Source organism: Falco punctatus, assembly GCF_963210335.1.
Source record: "Falco punctatus genome assembly, chromosome: 2".
Lineage (NCBI taxonomy): Eukaryota > Metazoa > Chordata > Aves > Falconiformes > Falconidae > Falco > Falco punctatus.
The window spans coordinates 36,598,202-36,619,458 of record NC_137581.1 but is presented as its reverse complement, the minus strand read 5'-3'; the positions used below and the strand labels follow the sequence as shown (position 1 = coordinate 36,619,458).

At 37.3% G+C, this 21,257-nt stretch overlaps 1 long non-coding RNA gene across 1 annotated transcript in view; it reads left to right on the top strand.

Moving 5' to 3' along the window:
* LOC308059126 overlaps positions 1-21,257 on the top strand; it is an 87,304-nt gene that overhangs the window by 40,929 nt on the left and 25,118 nt on the right. The window lies entirely within an intron of this gene.

The following is a 21,257-nucleotide window of genomic DNA, read 5'->3' as shown; positions in this document are numbered from 1 at the left end:
GTAAGTATTTTTTTCACCAGTTACTTTGTAGAAAGTCAACACTTCTCCTAATTTTATTGGTAGGGTTTCTGGCTGTACTCAAGCAAAAATCTTATTGGTTTATCTGTGAAAATTTTAAGCACCTTTGTGATTTAGCTACTGTGGCAAATCAGTTAAAATGTACTACTAAGAAAAATTCTGCACTGACAGAGAAAAAAGCAACTTGACTATACAAGTTTCTTCTATTTCTAAATTCTACAGAATGATTATTCTCTAGGTGTCACTTAAGGAAGCAAAAGTGGGTTGAGATTAGGATCTGAGATCTTACAAGGTCTTACAGAGTGAGATGTGGTCAGTACACATGACATCACTTCTGAGGTGGTTCCTATAGTGTGATGTCCACTTTATTTTCTTTTCAGCTCTTTGGTAGATTTTTCTTTTTTAACTTTCCAAGCTAATGGAGTATACAGCAATAAAAAGTAACTCCAGTGTGGGAGATGTGGTAAGACTTCCTTGCTATTTTTCCAGCAACTTTGACCTTATGCACGTGAGTCAGGACATTGTTTTTTCTACTGACTGACAGATCTAATTCTTTATGAGACTTTAGTCAGTAAACGTCCTAATACTTCTTTCATATCCCAATTCATTGTGTGGCTTATGGGAACTTCACTTATCTAAACTTTCTCTCACAGCTTTTGTGACCTGAGAGTTTTCTCTGATCAGTCTGTAGGATTGTGTGTTTCTACAAGCTATTTCCTCTGAAATGACAGGTCTTTTCTGCCAACGTTTCTGTCATCACTGCTAATGCACAATGTTGGAGAATGCCCTTCTGATTTTTCTGTTGCCCTTTTCCACAGTTTACTGCAGTATCATTTGTTGCTTCTCTCTGTTCTTCCTCAGTAATGCACTGACTGAGCCAGGGCAAGTGACCTAATGGTTTCATCATCTGGGATTGCAGACCTGTCTTTTCAGTCATGGTACTTGCTATCTGGGGATCAGGGTCAATATCAGTCCTTGGCAGAGTTTTTATGTTTCAGGGTACTATCTCATCTGCGTGATTTACTGATAGTTTCTCAGGAGCTGACAAGAGTGAGCTTCAAGTACATTTTCTTCAGCTGTAACATTGGAAGAAAATGTTAGTTGGAGCAAGCAGATTATCTAAACAGAGCCTGATGAGTCTGTGTCCCTGCTCATTGATCTTTCTTAATCCATGTTTGCTTAATTCATTCTAATCCACAACCTTTGCTCCCACTTTAGCTTTGCAGTGCCCCACTTTCAGCAGCACATCGTGCCTCAGCAGTGTCAGTGTGTTAAACTCCAGGATATTATCATCTTTGGCTGTTGTCAAAAAGAGGGGACCTGGACAACGGTCAAGTTAACTGGCAGGTTTTACAGCAGATTAGAACAATAACTGCTGTAAAAGGATTATATCTCTTGAAGATTAGAGTTCTGTCCCTATATAGGAGTGCCAATGCTTTCTTGTTTTTTAAACACAGTCTTTGAAATTATGAAATAAATAGCAATTGAATGGTGGAACACAGCTTATGTGTCAGTGATTGTATTTTAGTGTCATACAGTATTTTTGTGATGAGTGAGAAATTCAGCTCACAGGTTGTAACAGTGAAGTTTGTGAAATGTATAGTGAGAGCTGGATGCTTTTATGTCGTGATAGTATTATTTTCCTGAAAAATTAGAAGACAGAGATATTTAACTGTATTTTTTCTAGGTTCCACCAATTAACACAAAGTAGCTTTTCCATTATAAGGCTTCTCTCATATTAGGACATAGCAATAAAAGATTGAGTGATACTATATAAAAGCTTTTTCAGCTGACATCTCACCTTGGAAGTGCAGATAATTTTCACTCCAGAGTGTCATTGTGCATCAGTATATACAGACTACTTGTAAACAGAAAAGTTTTATCTTTTTTTAATTTGATAGACATGCTTTATAGCCTTTAACAGACATTTGAGGGACACACCTTGGAAAATTATTTATAAATGATATATTCTCCTGTCTTCATTTGCACAGTGTATCATATACAAAATGATTGTGCGGCTTTCACTCTCTCCAGCATACTTTAAACAGGTATAAATTATCATATGTATCTTTAAGCACAATGAACTTACTTGGAATGAGACTGGGCGAACATAAATTGAAATGAACAATTAGAAGAAACACAGGTAGAATTGGAACAAAGGAGCCACAGAAGGAGATAAAAATGTTAGACAAAACAGTTGTGAAAAGTTACATGCAATGACTCTGCAAGCCCTGGGGTCCTTACACAGCAACTTGAACACATAGTACTTCATGTAGCAAATAGAAAATGACACTTGCCAGAATCTGACCTTGCCAGAATTATCTGAGTAATATTTCTAGTATGATCGAACAACTTTCTCATTATTTCAGGCAGTAAGAGGTTTTCCAGAAAGCTCTGTCTACTAGTTCTTATTATACCCTGTTTTTATAAATGGAGAGAGAGGTGTATTAGGAAATAGCAGTGCACTTAGGTTTTAACCTTTTTATCTAGGTTCTTGTTTGATCTACACTACATGGGTGTCTGAGCAGTTTCCAAATGTGAGTTCCTTTACTTTTCCAGGGAAACACAATTATTGTTGAAAGAGAAAAAAACAGAGAAAACCGAGGCATAAAGAAACTGAAAGTAAGATCTTTAAAGGAATTCAAGCATGTAGAAAACAAACTGGGCAGAACTGAGATGTTTCATTCTCAGAAAATGACAGGATCGCATGAACTGAAGTTTTCTCCATTTAAGATTATTTTTTTTAATGTAATATCCTGTTACTGCACATGCCAAGGAGATTCACCATCTTGGTTGTTCTGAATATATAGCGTATCTCTTCTGCCCAAGGTTTATGGCTAACATTTAGTCCAACACAGATCAAAGCAGTCACAGGTGTAGATACTTTTGTGCCGCATCCTAATGGTTAAATTACCTTTCCAAGAAGCAATTCCTCTGTCATGTTAGCCTAGAGGACCGCTAACCCTGTCTCTCAGAACAGGAGGAGTCAGGTGATGAATGTGGGGGTCCCTTGCCATTAAGCCTTTTGTCTATTTTGTACTCAAGAACAGAAGCATCGTGGGACCAGAAGAAAAGTAAGGAAGATGAAATCTGGGCATGCATTCTTATTTCTATCATCCTAGGCACTGTGAGGACAAGCCTGGCTTTTAGCTTCTTTTCCCAGGACTGCTTCAGCATTCAATCCATTGAGATCTAATGTAAAATTCATAAAACCTCCAAGATCGGGTTTTATAATTACCGTCTCTCAGGTCTGTGCTCTGGCCTTTAAACTGCAATATAAGATTTCCCCTTGCTTCATTTCCTTCTCCCATGGTCCTTGAAATCTTGGCTACATGTTGACCATATCTCAGCTGCTGATGTATTGGGTTCCCTTTCTCATTTTGCATCCCCACACACTCTGTAATATGAAAGGTATATGCCTAACAGGTAGGATCTGTATTGCCTGGATAATAGTATGAACCCTCTTCTCCATTTCCTTCTGTAGCTGCTGCCTCACCTCCTGACTGGTTTTTTTGTTTGTTTTTGCTTTGGTTTTTGATGGTTTTTTTTCCCTTGAAACAATTGTCTTTGCCTTGAATTGTGTGATGTTACAACCCCTGAGAGGTAAAGAGAAGCAAAAGTGGGAGTTGTAGCCCATAATCACCTCACTTAGGTACCAAACTATCTATAGATACCTAAGACAAAGGACTTTTGCTTAATAATTAAGACTGGAATTGCCTCAGGCTTCTCTATAGTTAGCACAGCAAAGCAGCCTTCTCCAGAGACAATTTCTCTCTCTGGAGAGAGTAAGTGTCCAGAGAGGCTCTATAGACAGCCTAGATTGTTAAATCAGGTTTTAAAATTATAAAAAATACAAGAGATAAGTTTGAAGATTATTAGAAATTTGACTCTAGGTGAGGTGAATTCTACAGGTATTAAGAAAGGCACTTTTTTTTTTTTTAATATATGAATTTATGGTGTATAAATTATCCTACTATTGGTAGATCCTTATAGAAATGCCTGATTTCAGTGGGTTTCTTGGGGCTCATTAGTGGGTGTTGGGTATCAAGGAATTTCTCTCCACAGCTCAGTTTTGGTCTTGGTGTACTGACTGCCCATGGTTTATAAATGTTAGTTTGTTTGTAAGTTCTCCTTTGACCCAAGCACTTCCCTCCTGAATTAAATCCAAGCATAGTTCAGTGCATTGCACACTCAAATGCTTTCAATAGGCATTAGAGATGAAAGGGGGTTTTCTCCCCCTGCCCTGAGCAATCCTTCATTATTATCTACCACGCTGGGGACCTTCCCACACTCCCCTATGTCCTTGGTCACCCCCTCAAGATATGTAGCATATGACGACATTTTCATGCTATAAAAAACCTTTCAGGTGGGCTGCACAATTGTCTCATTATTTCAGACAAGTTGAAGTCCTTTCTTCAACCTTCCTATCAATACATACATATACACACATACATACACACAGATCGACAAAAATATATTTAAATATATGTTTTATACACACACACACACATATATATATATATGTATATTTACAAATGGACCCTTGTATAAGCCATGCAAGGCCCAGAAAGGATCTAAAGCCAAGAACTGCTCATGCAAATACCGCTAATCTATCCTAGAAGAGACTATTTCTGAGGCTGGCTGCCAAGCATCCCTCCCTGGGGTGAATGCAGTTAGAAGAGTGTATGTAGTCTGATTTGCTACAAATTGTACCCGCAACTTTTCAGAAAATGTAGCATGTCATCAGGCTGTTCTCTTATCCTTCTTTTTCTGTTCTTATTTCACGTACCTTTCTCATCTCATCATTTTATTGTAAAGCTTTTATTTTTATTATAGGCTCATAGACCCGCTTTCGATTAAGCAAGACCATAACAATAATACATTTAAATGTCCCAACTAAATAGGCTGTAAACTAATTTAGTTAGCCAAAATAAATATATCTAAAACGTATTATGCATAATTTGGGGGGAAAAAAGTGTTTTAAAACATACAAAAGCTAGAAAGTGCTTTTTTTTTAAAAAAAAATCCTTTAAAATATCTTTATGGATATATATACATACACAGAACATGAATATCCTTGAAGCTGAGGAAACCCAGCTTTTTTGTAATGGATTTCTTTTGAGCATACCAGAGGCAAACTTTTGCATTCTGAGAGAGAGAACAAATGGAGGCAAATAATGAAATCTGCAACAAAGCTAAAAATATAAGATAGCTCTTGTGCCTGCATATCCTTTGGAAAGTATTAGCTAATTATATTTAACATGGAATGAGAACATAATTCCCACTGTTTTGACAAATAGCACATTAGGAACTTGTAAATAATATTATTAAAAATAGTTGTCCTTGTCTGTAGTTTCTTCTTTGTAAGAATAAAATTGATTTGAGGCCCATCATTCACAAGATGTGCATTATAATATCAAAGAAGCAGTCTGAGACACTGGAAACTGAAAATCCTGTACACCCTCTTCACAGAGGGAGAAATTTGCTGCTGTAATAAGAAGATAAAAGGAAAGGTATGAGAAGTCTATGATAGCAGCATGATCCCTTGTGGTAATCAGATTTTCAGTCATGGTTAATTTGAGTCAGTCATTCTACTAATAATATTATCCTGACTATAATCTAAGTATAATATTGGTTTCCATTGAGAAATGTAAATTGTAGATTGTTAAGCATTTTTAATTTTTTTATTAGTTGACTAATTAAACTGAATTGCTCACCTTTTTTTTCCCTAAAAAATTCCATGCAGAGATGAATTTTAATACTTTGTATTTAAACACATCATCTTTCATCCAAAGATCCAAAGGTGCTTTACAGTACAAATATTAATTTGTACTGTACAAATGATCTCGCAGCAGTCCAATGAGATATATTACTAGCTGTTACTTTTTAAAGACTGTTTTTTAAAGTGAAATGTTCACATTCTCCAGCAGGATATAATAACAAGAGCATCTGCATATTTGCAGAGCCCTTCTCAAATCAAGGGACAGTGCTTTCTGGTAGCAAAAAGATTTGATCCATGCAGTAACCTTACTGAAAGATAATAACTCCCATTAAAAGTAGGAGGGTTTCTTTCCATTAACTTCAAAGGGGTCAGGTTTTCACTTAATAATGCATAATGGTAGCAGTGTCAGAGACAGGTATAGAAAGGGAACAGTCAAAATTGTCAGGTATTCTATATGCCAGTGAGATGCAGAATATACCTGCACAGAAGTTTGATATGTATGTTTAATTGTTTCCCAATAACATTCTTAACTTCTGTTTTCTCTTAAAAAAAATGTTATGTGCGTAAGTGCGTCGCTTTCTTCAAACAGACCTAACGATGAATCAGTTTTGATCCTTAAAGCTAAGATGCAACAGAGCAGTAAGAACCTACTTTCACAGGTATGCTGCATTGAAGATCTCTTTTGATTACATGTCATCATTGTAACCACACTTCAGAGTCAATGAGCAAAGTCAAATGAGTCATGACATCAAGCCTGACTGCAGGAAGTGAACACACTGCAACTATACATGGTATTTAGTTTCCCTCTTATGTTCAGGCTCTTTAAAAAAAACAGGGCAAAATTTAACTTTTCTTTAAACAGAAATGAATTTCAGAGTAATTTATTTTTCACCTTTTAATCTAGATTTAAACTCAGATAACAAAAACCAGAATGTGGCCTTCGTACTAAGGGTAAAGCTTTAAAAAAGTGTGCTGTAATTGTTAAAGACATAGTAAAATCAAATACATAATGATCTTAAAATGCTATACTGAGTACTCTGTATTAATCAGATCTATGCACAGAGATAGAGCACTTGAAATACATGACTAAAAAAAGACGCATGCCTACCTGAAACAATGTCCTTGGATATAGTGCTTACCTTAGGGTATTGCTTAAGGCCCTTGCACTGAAATCATAGATAAGGTGCTTGGCAACAAAAAGGACTGAGTCAATTATGGTAAAAAAACACTGGAACACTCATAAAGCACATGTAACAGCTGCATGAAATGGCAAAATGCTATTATTGCGAGGAGAATAAGATGCATCATTATAAATGAAACACACAGAGGATTGTTATCAGCAGAACAATTGTTATGTATTGAGCAATCAGGAACACCCACTTGGAAATCCTTAACGAAATGCTTAACATTTTATAAATAGAATTTCCAGGGAATTCAGAGATCAATACAACTGTCTAACCACCTTCCACCTGTCTGGAACTGCCTTCCAGTAAGAGTAACAGAAGGAAACAAATTAAGTAGCTTTAAAGTGGAGCTTAATACATTTTTGAATGGGATTATAGGATGCAGGAAATGCCTGTTAGAGCAGGGGATAGGAATCAATGAACTGGGAGGCCTTTCAGCATAATATCTTGTGCTCCAGAAACCTTCTTTGTTGTTTTGTCTCCAGTACACATAGGTTCAGCACAGGAGACATGTTTCAACAAAACACCCTGTTGTTTAGAAGTTGTTATTGCTAATAGTGGTACTTCAAGAACGTTTAATCTTCAAATAAGTCTAATATTAACCCTATATTAGCGGAGCAGGAATCCAGGCTTCATGACTCATTATTAGTAATCAGCATCAGAAGTGTCTAAAATCAATAGCTAACATTCATCAGGGCCTTTCAGTGAATGAAGGGCAGGGTGTGAAAACGACACTCGCTCTTCAGTGTGCCTGTGCCAACTAAGATCAGATGAAATGTCAACATTTCTTTCTCTGGTAGTCCAAACTAGAATTCATATATACACACAGTAGGAAGGCCTGTTAGGAAACCAGGCATTTCTGGGTTTAAATCCCTATGTATTCATCCACATTACTTGCACCTGTAAGGAATATCTGCACACAGAAGGAGGAGAAGCAGCCCTCAAGGTCAAGTGTAGAGTCATGGGAATTCTTCCTGTTCTAGCTGGAGAATAAGAAAAAACAATCAATGTAAATTTTTCTTGGTTGATGTGCTGCAAGCTTCTTGTTACAGTAATTAGTGACGCATGAACACTGTTAGGCTTTGCAGCATGTTATATCCCTTAATGCTCAATATTTACTGTAGTGCCCAGAGGCCCTTATAGGAATGCTGAGCTGACACAGCACTGCTGGGAGGCTGACAAGACTGCAGTGGGAGGAAATGCTACTGGTGGTTTTCCCAAGGGACCCAAGCATCTCTCATTGCCCTCCATCTCCTGCAGAGGCTGTAGCTGCTGATGTTGAGTAAGGGAGCAAAGCTATCGCCCTTGGTGGGCTCAAGGGCTCTGTGTTCATGGTGCTGCTCCTGGGAAGGTTGATCTGTCTGTGCCACCTGAGCCTTTTCCTTGCACTGTCCATCATGAATAAGCACTCATTATCGAAACGGACCTTATAAAAATGAATACTATATTGTGGATTGTACTGTGAAAACATATATATTTTCTCTTGTCTGAATTCTAGGCATTTCAGTTGTTATTCAGAAGCAGGTCTCCTACACATAAATGTGACCCTTGTACAACTGCCAAGGTCAGAGACACTCAGGACAATCTGCTACGTAAAGGCTGATTGCACAAGTTTAAGCTGCCTGAGGACTGCTTTAATTTATCTTGCCAATTTTTCTAAAAGTCAGGGGGGAAAGAATACTGTATGCTAAAACTGATTCTTTCTACTTCCCTTATTTTTCTCTTTATTCCTTCTGAACAGTCACCAAACTATCTGTTCATTGCTGTTTGGTAAATATTAAAAGTATTTTACCATATTAACCGAAATATTTTTCTGAAATGATGTATACATGGCATAGATTAGAGAAACAACTATGGATCAAATATTTGGCTGAAGACTGGGAAATGGTTTAGCTGTCTGTCAGTCTTAGTTAATTGAGACCTCTCTTCTAAGCTCTTCCTTGGTACTCTGATGTAAGTATTAGAAGTTAATCCGTTAAGTCTAACTGTTCACCTAGTCTCTTTTTATATCAAGAAGACAGTATCATCAAAGTTTGATGTCATTCTGTGATAGACATTTAAGATGTTTCTGATAAACTACTCTCATGAAGTTCCTTTCTCTACTCATAGATCTAGGCTTAGTAGACTACTATGTCTAATGCTAAAATGTGTAGGTTAGATGAAATTAATTGCACAGTATAAAGAGGTGGAACATGATTTACATGCTTCACCCAATAACAGATTACAAATAAAATGCAAGGATTAATAGGAAAGGGTTGCCTAGATGCTGTCATCCAAAAGCAGATGGTTGGCTTTTTAATGTAAAGAGGTAGTAGCCAAAAACATTGCAGCCAGTGCAGATTGTGTTCCAGTACATAGATGTAATGAGTCAGTAGCAAGAAATGATGTATCTGATAAAATGGTCAGTTTTAATACATGAAATAAGTAGAGTGAGAATTTCTGTATGTGTAAAAATTCCTATTTCTAGAGTTATATGCTGCAAAAATGATAGAATAAATGTGATCAGGATGTTGGTTACACAGCTACTGTTGCTGCAATTGTAAACTAAAATAAAACCCAAGCCCCCAAACCCAGAAAATAATCTCTGTAGCAGGCAGTTTTAATTAACACTTTGTGTAATTTACACTTTTAGTTAGAATGTACCCATTTTATCATCATGCCTGTATGCTGTGTCAGTTCAGAACTGATCATTCAGACCCAGAAAATTCTCCTTGAAATGTGCATTCCACCTGGTAAACTTATCTGAACATATTTAATGAAGAAAAATGATCAATTTTATGTGTACACTATGAAATTGGCCACTTCATCTATGTTGTATAATACCTTAAAAATGCACTTTAACACTTTTATCTGATTAGTATGAATGATTCAATAAAAACACCTTAAATGCATAGAAACTGGAGATCATATAGTCTAACCCAGCTGTCATGCAATTTATAAATACAGAAGCAACTACCCACATCTGTTCTCCCATTTTCTTTTTTCAATTTAAGAGGGAAATTGACCTTACAATCTTCAACGTGACTTCGGGTCATTGTTATTAGTGATGAGAAAATGCTGTGTTCTTCTTTTGACTGAGTCTGGCAAACCTCCCAGATATTTTACAATCACAGTATAAAAGCTCTGAAATGCTGTACAATATTTTATTTTTTCAGGTTTAGACACTTGTTGTAGAAGCCTGTACAGCTGGCAAATAGGAATCTTTTTGCAGGAAGTCTGTGTGCTTGTTTTCAGTTAAAATGTTTCTTCTTTGAAACTCTTGAGTTCTAAAATAACTTGGCTGAAATAAGTAAGTTACTAGGTCTTTCTTTTAGGCAAAGACATTAGTAATTCTCATTTAGGGAGGATGGGTAAGAGAACAGTATTGTTATTTTTCACATTTCAGGAAGAAAAAAAAATGCGTGGAAAATTAGAGTTTGGCTCAGCCTGAGTCTCAAGGAAACATGGATCCACAAACACAGAAGTATAGAACTTTCCACTCTCCCTTCATGAAGCAAAGAGAAAATCCAGCTTTTTGCAATGTAATTCGCATTAGCTACAGTATTATTCATGCATAATCCTGTTTAAATTCTTTTATGTCTAAGTTAAAAAATCAAGAGTTTAAGTACCCCAATAGAACAATTTTATCACAATTCAGCAGCATCCAAAGGATCTCCACAGGAACTTGTTTGACTTATCTTCTATCTGCAGGAATCTGGGACCCGTGCAGTATGTCTTAATGTTTAATATAATAACTAGCAGCCTGTAAGAACTGAAATAAAAATTGATGTATGTGTTTATATTCAGATGAGACAAGGATGCTAATCCTGAGGGTTAGATACTTCTCCACCTTTTGAAACCATTCTGTTTTGCATGGTACTAAGAGAGAAAGATATTCCTCCTCTAAGAGCTGGTTAAGATAGCACACACACACAGTTTTGGATCTGAAACTGGAACTGAGTTTTCTGCTTTTTCATAACTATTAGGCAAGAGAATCATGTTTTGAAACTTTCTTGGATAAAATGAATATTTAATAATGCTGAAAGAAAGCAAACAAACCTTGTAAGAAGAAAAGTACTCTCTCATTCCATTGAAACAGATTGTTGTTCAGTAAGAAATTTTGATAATTTTCAGCAGAAATACTAAAACAAATATTGATTCAGTGATAAAGATCAGAAATTTAGAAAGCAAAACTTGGTTTTTGTTTTTTTTTGGGGGGGGGTTTGGTGTTAAGCAAATATGTCATCTAAACCAATTGTTTTTAAAAAACCTTACCGATTTCTTTAGAAAACAACATAAGCTACCTCAGATCTCACAGCATTCTTGCCTTTGTCCCTCTAGGAAGAGAGGAGAAGAGTAAGACATACTGCAGATATTGCGGAAAGCACATTCATTTGCCATAGGCAAGTTCTTATTGTCTTCTTTTATGCAACCTCCTTGAAGAAAGTCTGAATAAAGAGATAGACTGTAGCATGATTTTAAGGCCAGAAAATTCACTGCTGTTGAACTGTAGGGACAGCAAGATCAAGGACCCTTTGTTGAAAAAAAAAAATCTGCAAAGAATCATCACAAAATGGGATTACCTCCCAGCTAAAATATGGTGTTAATATAAGGAAGCAGAAGAGTCCATGGTGTCATCCAGGAGCTTAATCATATGGGCGTAGTGGAAGGTGGGAGGAAGAATATTTGTTACCCAGTTATTTACCAGAAAAATGTTTATTATAATTGTGAAATGTAGTAGTAACGTAGTAGTATAGACAGCCCCTTAAAAGTTAACACATCTTAAAACTCTAGATTAAGGGATTCATTTGCAAAAGCAGAATGAATTTATCACTGAATATGCACTGTACAGTACCTTTATTACTTTTCCCACCATTAGCTGTTATTTAATAAACTCTGCTATTAATAAGCAGAGATAAGGTCTGACTTAAGCTTACAAAAGACAGGAAATTCAGAGTTCAGACTTTCCATTCTGTGTTTAACTTGGACCTTTGTGTCTTGATACTGCAGCAGCCTGGGAGCCTTGAGCAGGTATCTTTTACCTTACACCACTTTACATGTTCAGCAAAATATGCAAGCGTGCAGCCCTGTAATAAAGCATTGCCTTTGCTAGTGATGGTTTTGTACTGTGTTCGCACAGTCTCAGGACTCAGGTTTGTCACACCTGCTCTGCATGAACTTGTCTTGTCCTGTCTGTAGCTTGGTTTAGCTGTCATAGCAATTTCTCTAATTGACTAGATGTCTACAGCTAATTTGTTTTATTTTTGTTGTCGGTGTACGGTGAAATCATTGTTTTATACAGATAGCAGAAACAAGCAGTTGTTGTATGCAGAATGACACATTTCTAGTACTAAACTGATGATGTAAGGTAGAGTTGTATCAGCAGAGGGCTTGAGAAATGGAGGCAAAGAATGTGGTGTAGGGATGGGTATGAGGTGATAAGGGATGGGTCGCATGATGGCACTTCAGACCCCATGGTTATAAACAACTTACGCATGGTCAGTTACAGAAACACAGATCTGGGCAAAACTGGTTTTAGGGATAAAAAGGAGAACAAATAAGTAATGTCTAGCCATATGTAAAAGGTGTCACATACAGTAAATTTGGATGTAATGTGGAGTTGCAGCAGAGGTGTAAAAGCAAGTTACAAACATAAAAATGACCCTAAGTGAACCCTAAAGTGAAGAAGAGGAAACCATCAACATAAGCATTGCATTGCTCCCAGGACTCCAGATGCTGACAATTCACCATAACAACATCCCCCCCCACATCCTCCAAGAAATAAAACACTGACCCTAAGATCCCAAGGAGCCGGGCAGGAGTGAGCATAACACTAGAAAAAGGGACAGAAACAAAACGTATGTACAGCAGTTTTGATTGTATTATTATTCTTTCTTTTTGTATTACAACTAGAGTGTAATAATTATTACTAAAAATTATTAGACTATTAAGATTTCAGTTATACTGACAGTAAGATCTCAGTTTTATATGTATATAAGGTGTACCTACTCTTTACTTATAAGAGTTTTAGTGTAACAGACACTGACTGTAGTGAAGTAGAAGGAGGTAAAGCAACATGTTATAAGAGCCAGAACCAGAGCTGTTCCATATGGTCTTCATTGTGCTACTACTGTTTTGGATATCCAGTTTTAAAATTCAGATTCAGAAGTAATGTCTCTAAAATGCCATAGTTGCATACTAATTTTTTCTTTTATCATTCTTGTAATAGGAAGCCATGGGGAAAAAAAAGGTAACATAAAAGGCATGATGATATCACTTTACATTATTTTTCAGTTGTAGATTTGTAGGTTTCAAGTTTTTAGCCACAGAAAGCTGGTTGCTTGGGCAACACACTGGATTTGAAATTAAGTTTCCTTGATTTTACAGCAAATCTTCTACATAATCTAGGAGTACTCATAAGTATTTCACTGACCATCTGATAATTTTATGCCATCCCACCTTTGTTCCTGTTATTTTCAATTTTTTTGTCAGCTCTTTTGCATGGTAATGGATAGTTTTGTAGGGTTTTTGTTTCATTTTTTGGTGGGTGTTTTTGTACAAGACTGATCAGAAGGAAGATCTGGTGTTGATCAGCCTTAGAAAGTGCATGGAAGAGTAGGTGTCTAGTTGATTATAATGGAGTGTTCCAGCAATAATGTTCTACACCCTATTCGGCAAATGTTCTTTCAAATTCTTTTGATAGTGAACAAAGTTGTTAAAAGTCAATATTTGAAGGTAACACCTCTATTTTCTTTATATCTCCATTGACAAGGATCTGTTTGGCCTTGAATCCAGGACAAGAGATTGTTAATTCATTAATGATGATGACAATGAACTGAAATGTGCTATAAATTACAACTGAAGTATTTAATACTGAAGTGTACCAGGAGAAAAAAACAAATAGGAAAACCAATGGTTTTTATTTTATCAAAATCTTCTAAAGCAGTAAAAATGAAATAAAAAGAATATTTTTATAATGCAGGTGTTCAATAGGAATTTTATCGTATTTGAGACATAATTAATGCCCACTCTTTATTACCAAAAAGAAAAGCAGATGTAATATGTTCAAAAAACTAAAATGAAGGGTCCATCATTAAGTGAATAGGACGCTTTGATTATCCATGGGTCGTTAGTTCAATATGCTCTAATGGCTCCTAAAGAGCTGTTGCACACTCTGAGAGTACTTACTTATAGTAGCTTATAATGCATCAATACAGAAGAAACAAATACCAATATCAGGAAATCATCTTGGTAGGTTTATAGCTGATTCAGAATATTTATTTCCACTTTTCTGTTATTATGTGCATGAAATACCTATGTTTTATTCATGGCACCAGCTATTGCTCATGGTGACATGACACAATCATCATTTGAAATTGTTACTCCCTTCTATGTTTTTTGAAATTTATACCACATAAAATTCAAGTTGTCAACTTGTAAAAATCATAGTGGCTCTTTTAATGTGCAGGTTAGGTAGATTTTAGATGGCCGTGTGCACGAAAAGAGTCCAGAAAATTGCTGCTCACTAACCTAGGGCCCTTTAGGGGTCTTTCTTTTTCAATGTCTTAGAGGCTTACATTTATGGTGAGAGATTACTTACACATTGACATTGCTACTACTGCAATACATGCCAATTTAATTCTGCAATCATGTCTGTTCTTTACAGAATGTGGAAAATGTTGTAAATCTGGAGCTTCATTCTACTTTATTAGTAACTTTTTAATCCATTCTGGCCTTTCTTTACTTCTACAGTTATTGCACTGTGATACTTACAGGCTCACTGAAAAATACTTAACTGCTTTTCTCTTCCTTTTATGTCCTTTCATGTCCTAAAAATTATTAAATAGGATATCTCATGAAAGCACACACCTAAGGAGGGGCAAACACACGTAGCCGCATGCCTTCAGGTTATCAAAAAGATAGCATTAGCATTTTTCCCAGGTAAAAGAAGGCAGCAATTGCTCACTGAAATGGTGAAAATCTTCATGGGATCATAAAATTATAGGATAATTGAGTTTGGAATAGACCTCAGGAAGGCATTTACTCCAACCTCCTGCTCAAATAAGGGTCGGCTCTGAGATCAGACCAGGTTACTCAGGACTTTGCCTAGCAGAGTCTTGAAGATCTCCAAGGGTGGTTGCATGACTTTCCTGGACAGCCTGTTTCCCCACTTGACTGTTACCATCGTGAAGTAGCTTTTCCTGGCATCCAGCCTCAACCTTATTTGTTTCAACTAACGTCCACTCTGTCTTGTCCTCTCACCTTGCACAGCTGTGAAGAGCCTGGCCCCGCCCTCTTCATTAACTTCCTCATAGGTAAGAGAGGGCTGCTGTTAGCTCTCCCCAGAGCTGTTGCTTCTGCAAGCTGTGAACAACCACAGTTCCCTCAGCCTATATAACTTTGATACTATTAACTAGAGTTTGAAAATTTGTAAATATGTTTGGTAAACCTTACTTTTAAAATCAATGGATTAACATGTAATAGCCTTAGGCTTAGATTCAACAAATGATTTATGGTCTTACCTGCTGCGAAAGCTTCTACCGTCTAATGTTAGCAGTCGAAAGTTGAAAGCATAAATATTTTGTTGGATCTGGGCCTTGGCATTTTCCTTGCTTGTTCTCACTTTGCCCTTAGTCATTTATCTACCCCAATTACAGTTGCTTTTATATTATATGCTATTCATGAAATCTTTTTCCCAGAATATGTCCTTTTTATTCAAACCAATAATGCATTGGCTCCTTAAAATGTATGTAGTCTCAATTAGCAATACATGATTTGCCCTCAGCATAATACGTACCCAAAGAATATCTATAAATTCCTTATTATGTCTCTTCTCTCCAAGGTCTGTCAACTTTTTCCTGTCCTTCTTGAGCAACTCATCAGTGCCTTGTTCCTGTCTCAAAGGAACTATCATTTCTACTGTCTTGTATCATTAACACTTCTCCAATTCCATTAACTCTTAAGCCCTCAGACTGTTTTCCACAAATAAATGAATCACAGAATTATGAGTTTTTCTACTTTCTACCTGTCCAGCCATCACAGCAAGATGTTGGTTCCCCAGCCATGGATCTTCTTACACAACTTTCTCTAGGACAGCTAATGGCCTACATCAAGCCATCTGCTATGGTTGTTCACTGCCACAGTCCCAGCATTTCAAGAAGTACACTCCATCTCCTTCCTGTTTCCTGCGAGAGAAAGGGAACTCGATGCCTCCACTTACTAACTAGCCAAGAAAAAGGGATTGTCTGCAATAGCAATGGAGAACTGTCATCAGTAGGACGCTACCTTCTCTTTCCCCACAACTGAATAGAAGGAGGTACTACTTAGAAGAGGCAGGGTAGAAACCTGATTGATACAGGCAGAAAGTATGAGGATCCTGGATTATTAAGGAAGAGAAAGGGTAGATTTGGGGCTTTTGTTTTGGGGGTGGTTTTCCTTTGTTTTCAGCATGGAGGGTTTTTTTGGACTATGTATGTTGCATGTCTGAACTGGACAGTCTTTGAAGACACATTACAGTATCAGCAGCACATCTTCCCTTTTTGGTATTACAGCTATCTTCCTTTTTCTCCCTGCTTGCTTGCGCAGTCCAAAATTTGAGCCTTCTCTTTCAGTTTTTACTTTGTTTTAACTTTAATCTGCGGAAGAGGAAATTGTCCACATTTACAGAGCTCCTTTTATTTTTCTAGGTATCAGCTGAATTGATGTAGTAGTCAGTCACCCTTCTACTACTCTGTACTGGTTGCTGGTTACCACACTGAAATTAGACACCTGTATGCCTTGGGATAACTAGCCTTTTTCTCTCTCTCAACCAAATGTATAACAGGTGCCTTCTGTGAAATGAAGCATTGTGCATTTCTCATTAACCTAACTTTCTGACAGGGTTTCTCTGCACACAAAGAATGACCAGGTCTCTGAAGTCATTTCATACCCTCTAGTATAGGTATTCAGTAGCAGCTGAGAAGGGGCTGGGGGTGGGAAGAATCCCCACTATCCCAAACTGGAAAATATACTTTGCACTAGTAAAGATCCATTGCCATTTTAATGCTCCTCAGAGAAATGTGGAGACTGGGTTTTACACCAAGGCAGAGTAATAAGGTGTTACCCATAACAAAGACACAGGTTCAATTCACAAGCTAGCTTTCCAGCTTCTTAATTCATTTTTTCCAGTACATTTTTCATTTCATTTCAAACTGCTTAATTAAAAGAGCATACTTTTGTCACTCTGACCTGTGTTTTTGTCCAGGCTTTGTATGGTACAATTGATACTAGCCCAGTGTGAACTGCCGTTGGGTCTACTAAAAAGACACAGCACAGTGCGATGATGTTTGTTTCTGCTGAGATTTAATGGCTATTTGACTTGGCAGCTGCTTTCTGAGACATAGTTCTCACAGGGGATCTCTCCATTTCAACAGCCACAGTATAGGTTTCCTCTCTGGTACTGAGTGTCAAACATCTGCTCTCCTCTTATCTTTCCCTTCCAGTTTTTCCTGTCTCTGGCATAGTTTGCTGTGGGGCAGGAGTCCCTTTTTCCCCCTTCAGCATGGTGACAGCAGCGTTTTCTTACAAAGGCCCACTGTAACCAGGAATCTGTAGAAATTTCAGGAAACATGGGGAACTACCCTGATCTGCCCTTTCCATCTTTGCCGCTACTGTATTCCCTTCCACAATGATACCTGAAGTGCCTGGAGTGATCCTGAAAGTGCCACAGACACCATCTGGTGATGAAGGGACAAGCCAGCTCCAGCATTCCTGCAGTATTTACCTTTGCACCCACATGTTCTGCAGTGGCCTCTTCATTCCTCTCCACTTCCCTATTTCCTAACAGACTGTATTGCACTGATCCAATTCTGCCTTCCTCCCCTATGCAACTTAGTAAAATTAAGCCCAGGACAATTAGTTGTGCGTTTGCTTTTTAATTTTTGCTACTTCAACACAGAATTTAATATAACAGGATGCCTAACTTAAACTTCTGTTTCTTTTCTGTGAGGGCCTGTCTGCAGGGTCAAATTAAAATTTTGCATTACTTGGTCCTTACTTTTTTATTGATATTTTTCTCTCAACTTCTCTACCATATTTTTGAAAAGGAATTTTATTCAATATACCTTAACCTCTGGTGCAAGCCTCTAATAGGAAATGTGTCTGTGTATTTTATGAAGAGAAAAATGGATTCAGCTGTATGTACAGATTTTAGTTTCAGGTTTCTTCAGGAACAATTACAATTGCTTTCATAGCCCATACTTAGTCTCCTTTTCACCCCATTAAGTCATCAAAAGAACCTGTACGGAAATAAAATACCGTATTTTCTTGTAATTTATGAGCTTATTTGAGGACTTGTATAAATATATGAGCTTCCATTACCTCCTATTAGCAAAATGCCCTCTGCCCTCTACTAGTTATGTTTAGGACTGGAACTTGGATGGATGGCAGTTGTTCAGCAAACCAGTATCTGTGAAGGGTCTCATCTTCAATAGGCTCAGACATCTAAGCTTTCATTAAAGCATAACAAACAGACTTTCAGACCTTGAGTTTTAACAAATAAATAACTGTATTTGAAAAAAAAAAAAATATGAGTAGGAGGTTTAAGACACTTAAATGCTGCTATGCATGGAAAATCCAATCATAGTTCAGACATTGGAGGTAGTGGTGAAATGCTGAGCAGATGGGGGAAGAGCACATATGTGCCTAAGTGGGCTGTGCAGAAGGGGTTTCAGAAGTGTGTTATGGACCAAGAGTTGATTTGAGAATAGTGGGACATCATGCTGGCTTACTGTTTCTTAATGTCAAATTATAGTCTTGACTGATGGATACAGCAATACCTTCCAGTATTTGACATTTATTTTGCTGACATTTTAGTTTGTAGATTCGGACAACTTTCCTTAGATCTAATGTGCTATCTAAACTTTTGATGCAAAGTGTCATAAATCTTCAGAAGAGCTCCAGAAAGGATCACCAATATTCTCATAGTATCCATTTCAGCTGAATCATGCTGAGATACAAATTAATGGCTCTGGGGAAAAAAACAAACAAACAAACAAAGAAAAAAAAAACAAACACCACACTCTTTTCTAGTTTTCTTCCTTTTTTTGTATCAGGTCTTCCCCCTGCATAAAGAAAGAGATGCCAGGCCTCTCTAATGACTGCTCACTTTTGGTCTCCACCTTTCACAGGAAAGAGCTGATGTCAATTCCTTCATCCAATTCGGGTGTTTCAGGTAGGGAAATTACAGTCTAGGAAAGGAGTGCAATGGAGATACTCCTCTGCTAACTTACCAGACCTGGGGTAGAAACAATAATCAGGTGGTTACTGATTTATTGTTACATCAGAAATTATATTCAGTATTTTATATTCAAAACTCATAGGCTTTTTACTTGGATCAACTGAAAGAGAAATTTCCAGAGACTATTGTATGCTGGAGAGGTATTTAAATAAAGACATAAAGAATGGTGACCATGATTACAGAAGAGAAGCATTTCCCAGATATTTTGGCTGATGGAAAGTTAGATTTTGATTGTGGATGAAGACTGGTATTAGAATGATCACATATTTGATATTAATAATGCAAAAAAGGATACACTCTGTGGCTGAATTCAGCCACAGAATTTGAATGTACTTTTAAACTCAATTTTTCTACCATCTATTCTGTTCTGAAGGCAGCATAGCAAAAGGATAGGTTCACTAACACTGTTAAGTTTCTGGAAATGCTTTACAGCATCCTGCACTGTGCTTATTCAGAGACAAGGACTACCTTTGGATTTAACTTGGGTGCTCTGTAGTGTCTTTAGATGCCAGCACATTAAAGGTTTCCCTTTTATCGACACAGGAAGACACAGGCATCATACTTACAACAAAGTCTGTGGGAAGATCTGCCAAGATCTTCTGGTGAAAGAATCTCAGCAAAGAGTAAGACAATAGGGAAAAACCTACCTCTACCTTTTCTGGCCAGATTGCATGTAAAATGTGCGTGGAGAGATGCAGCGTATACATAAGGCAATGGCTGCACATTTACTGTAGAAGTTAGTTTGTGTATTGGTGTTGCCTCTGTAGCAATCTCATCCTGACCATATGCCAAATAACTCCTGGCAGATGCTCAGCTCAGTGAGCCTGCATTCCTTAGGAGCTACAGTTTAGCGAATACTTGTAAGAGAGACAGACTGTGAAGCTATTGGTTCAGAAGGGATCTTGCTTTGGAGGTAGATGATGACTCCCTAAAGAAAACAAGTGACAGCTACAGGTTTGAACAAGCAAAGGCAGTCATGCAGACCATGCTGATCTTTGGCATAAAGGACAACTAATTAGTCCCAAACGATAATACTACTCTCAAGAATATAATCCCAATATGAATTCTAAAGGTTGTCTTTCAGAAGGAAGACCAAGTTCTCTAAAAATACATGGCTAGTCCTAAATCTTAGCCAAACTATAGGAATATTGCATGTTACAAACAGGATTTTGAAAAGTGGTAAAAACTCATATGGGGTGAAGCTCTGGTTCCAGTTGTTCCTGTGCAATGCATGAGTTATAATAAACTGTCAGTATCTGGCACATGGTATTTTTAAACCCAGTCCAGGATTTTTTTAAAGTAGCCAGGTGATTCTTGTCAATGATGCCAGGCTGCTCTCCAGGATGTCAGCTAGTGTTTCAGCTAGTTTTTTTCCAGAACAGGCAACTTTTCAAACTCAGTTTAGAAAAGGAAGTTGAATGTTTTATTTGGGGAAGAGGAAATATTAACTTGAGCCACTCAGAAGTTATGTGTGGTCCTTTTAAGGAACCTGTCTGAGGCAGCCCAGACAGAGGACATAGAAGAGAAGACACCTGACAGAGAAGAAACTGGAGAAGAGTAACTGATCACAGGAGAACAGTGATAAAGTCTGGCAACCAATAGTTAATGTGGAAAACAGTGAGAATCCATCAGCATCCCAGAACTTGGCCCATAAGTGCAGCGGTAATTTGTTGGGTGAATTTTATGAGTGTGGAGTGCTGGAACAGAGTATATAGTGCCCTAAACATGCTCCCTAAGTTAGAATAGACTTGTGCATCCTCCACGTCGGACTTCAGACATAGTGACATGACATTTGCTTTACCATACTCTAGCAGACAGGGGAATAAATTCCTGTAATTATCTGATATTAGCATCCCGGTGCAGAACTGCAGTGTCACATCAGTTTTCCATATGCATTGGTGTTACAGATTTCCAAACATCCTTGTGAACTCAATGAAAAGGAGAAATAATGGTGGACCATAAAATAATTCAACAGGAAGTGAGGCAGTAAAAGCTAATAATTTTCCCAACTTGGGCTCTGTTTAATATAAATGCTTGCAAATTAAATTGAAAAATACTCTCCTGTGGTTTTTTTTTT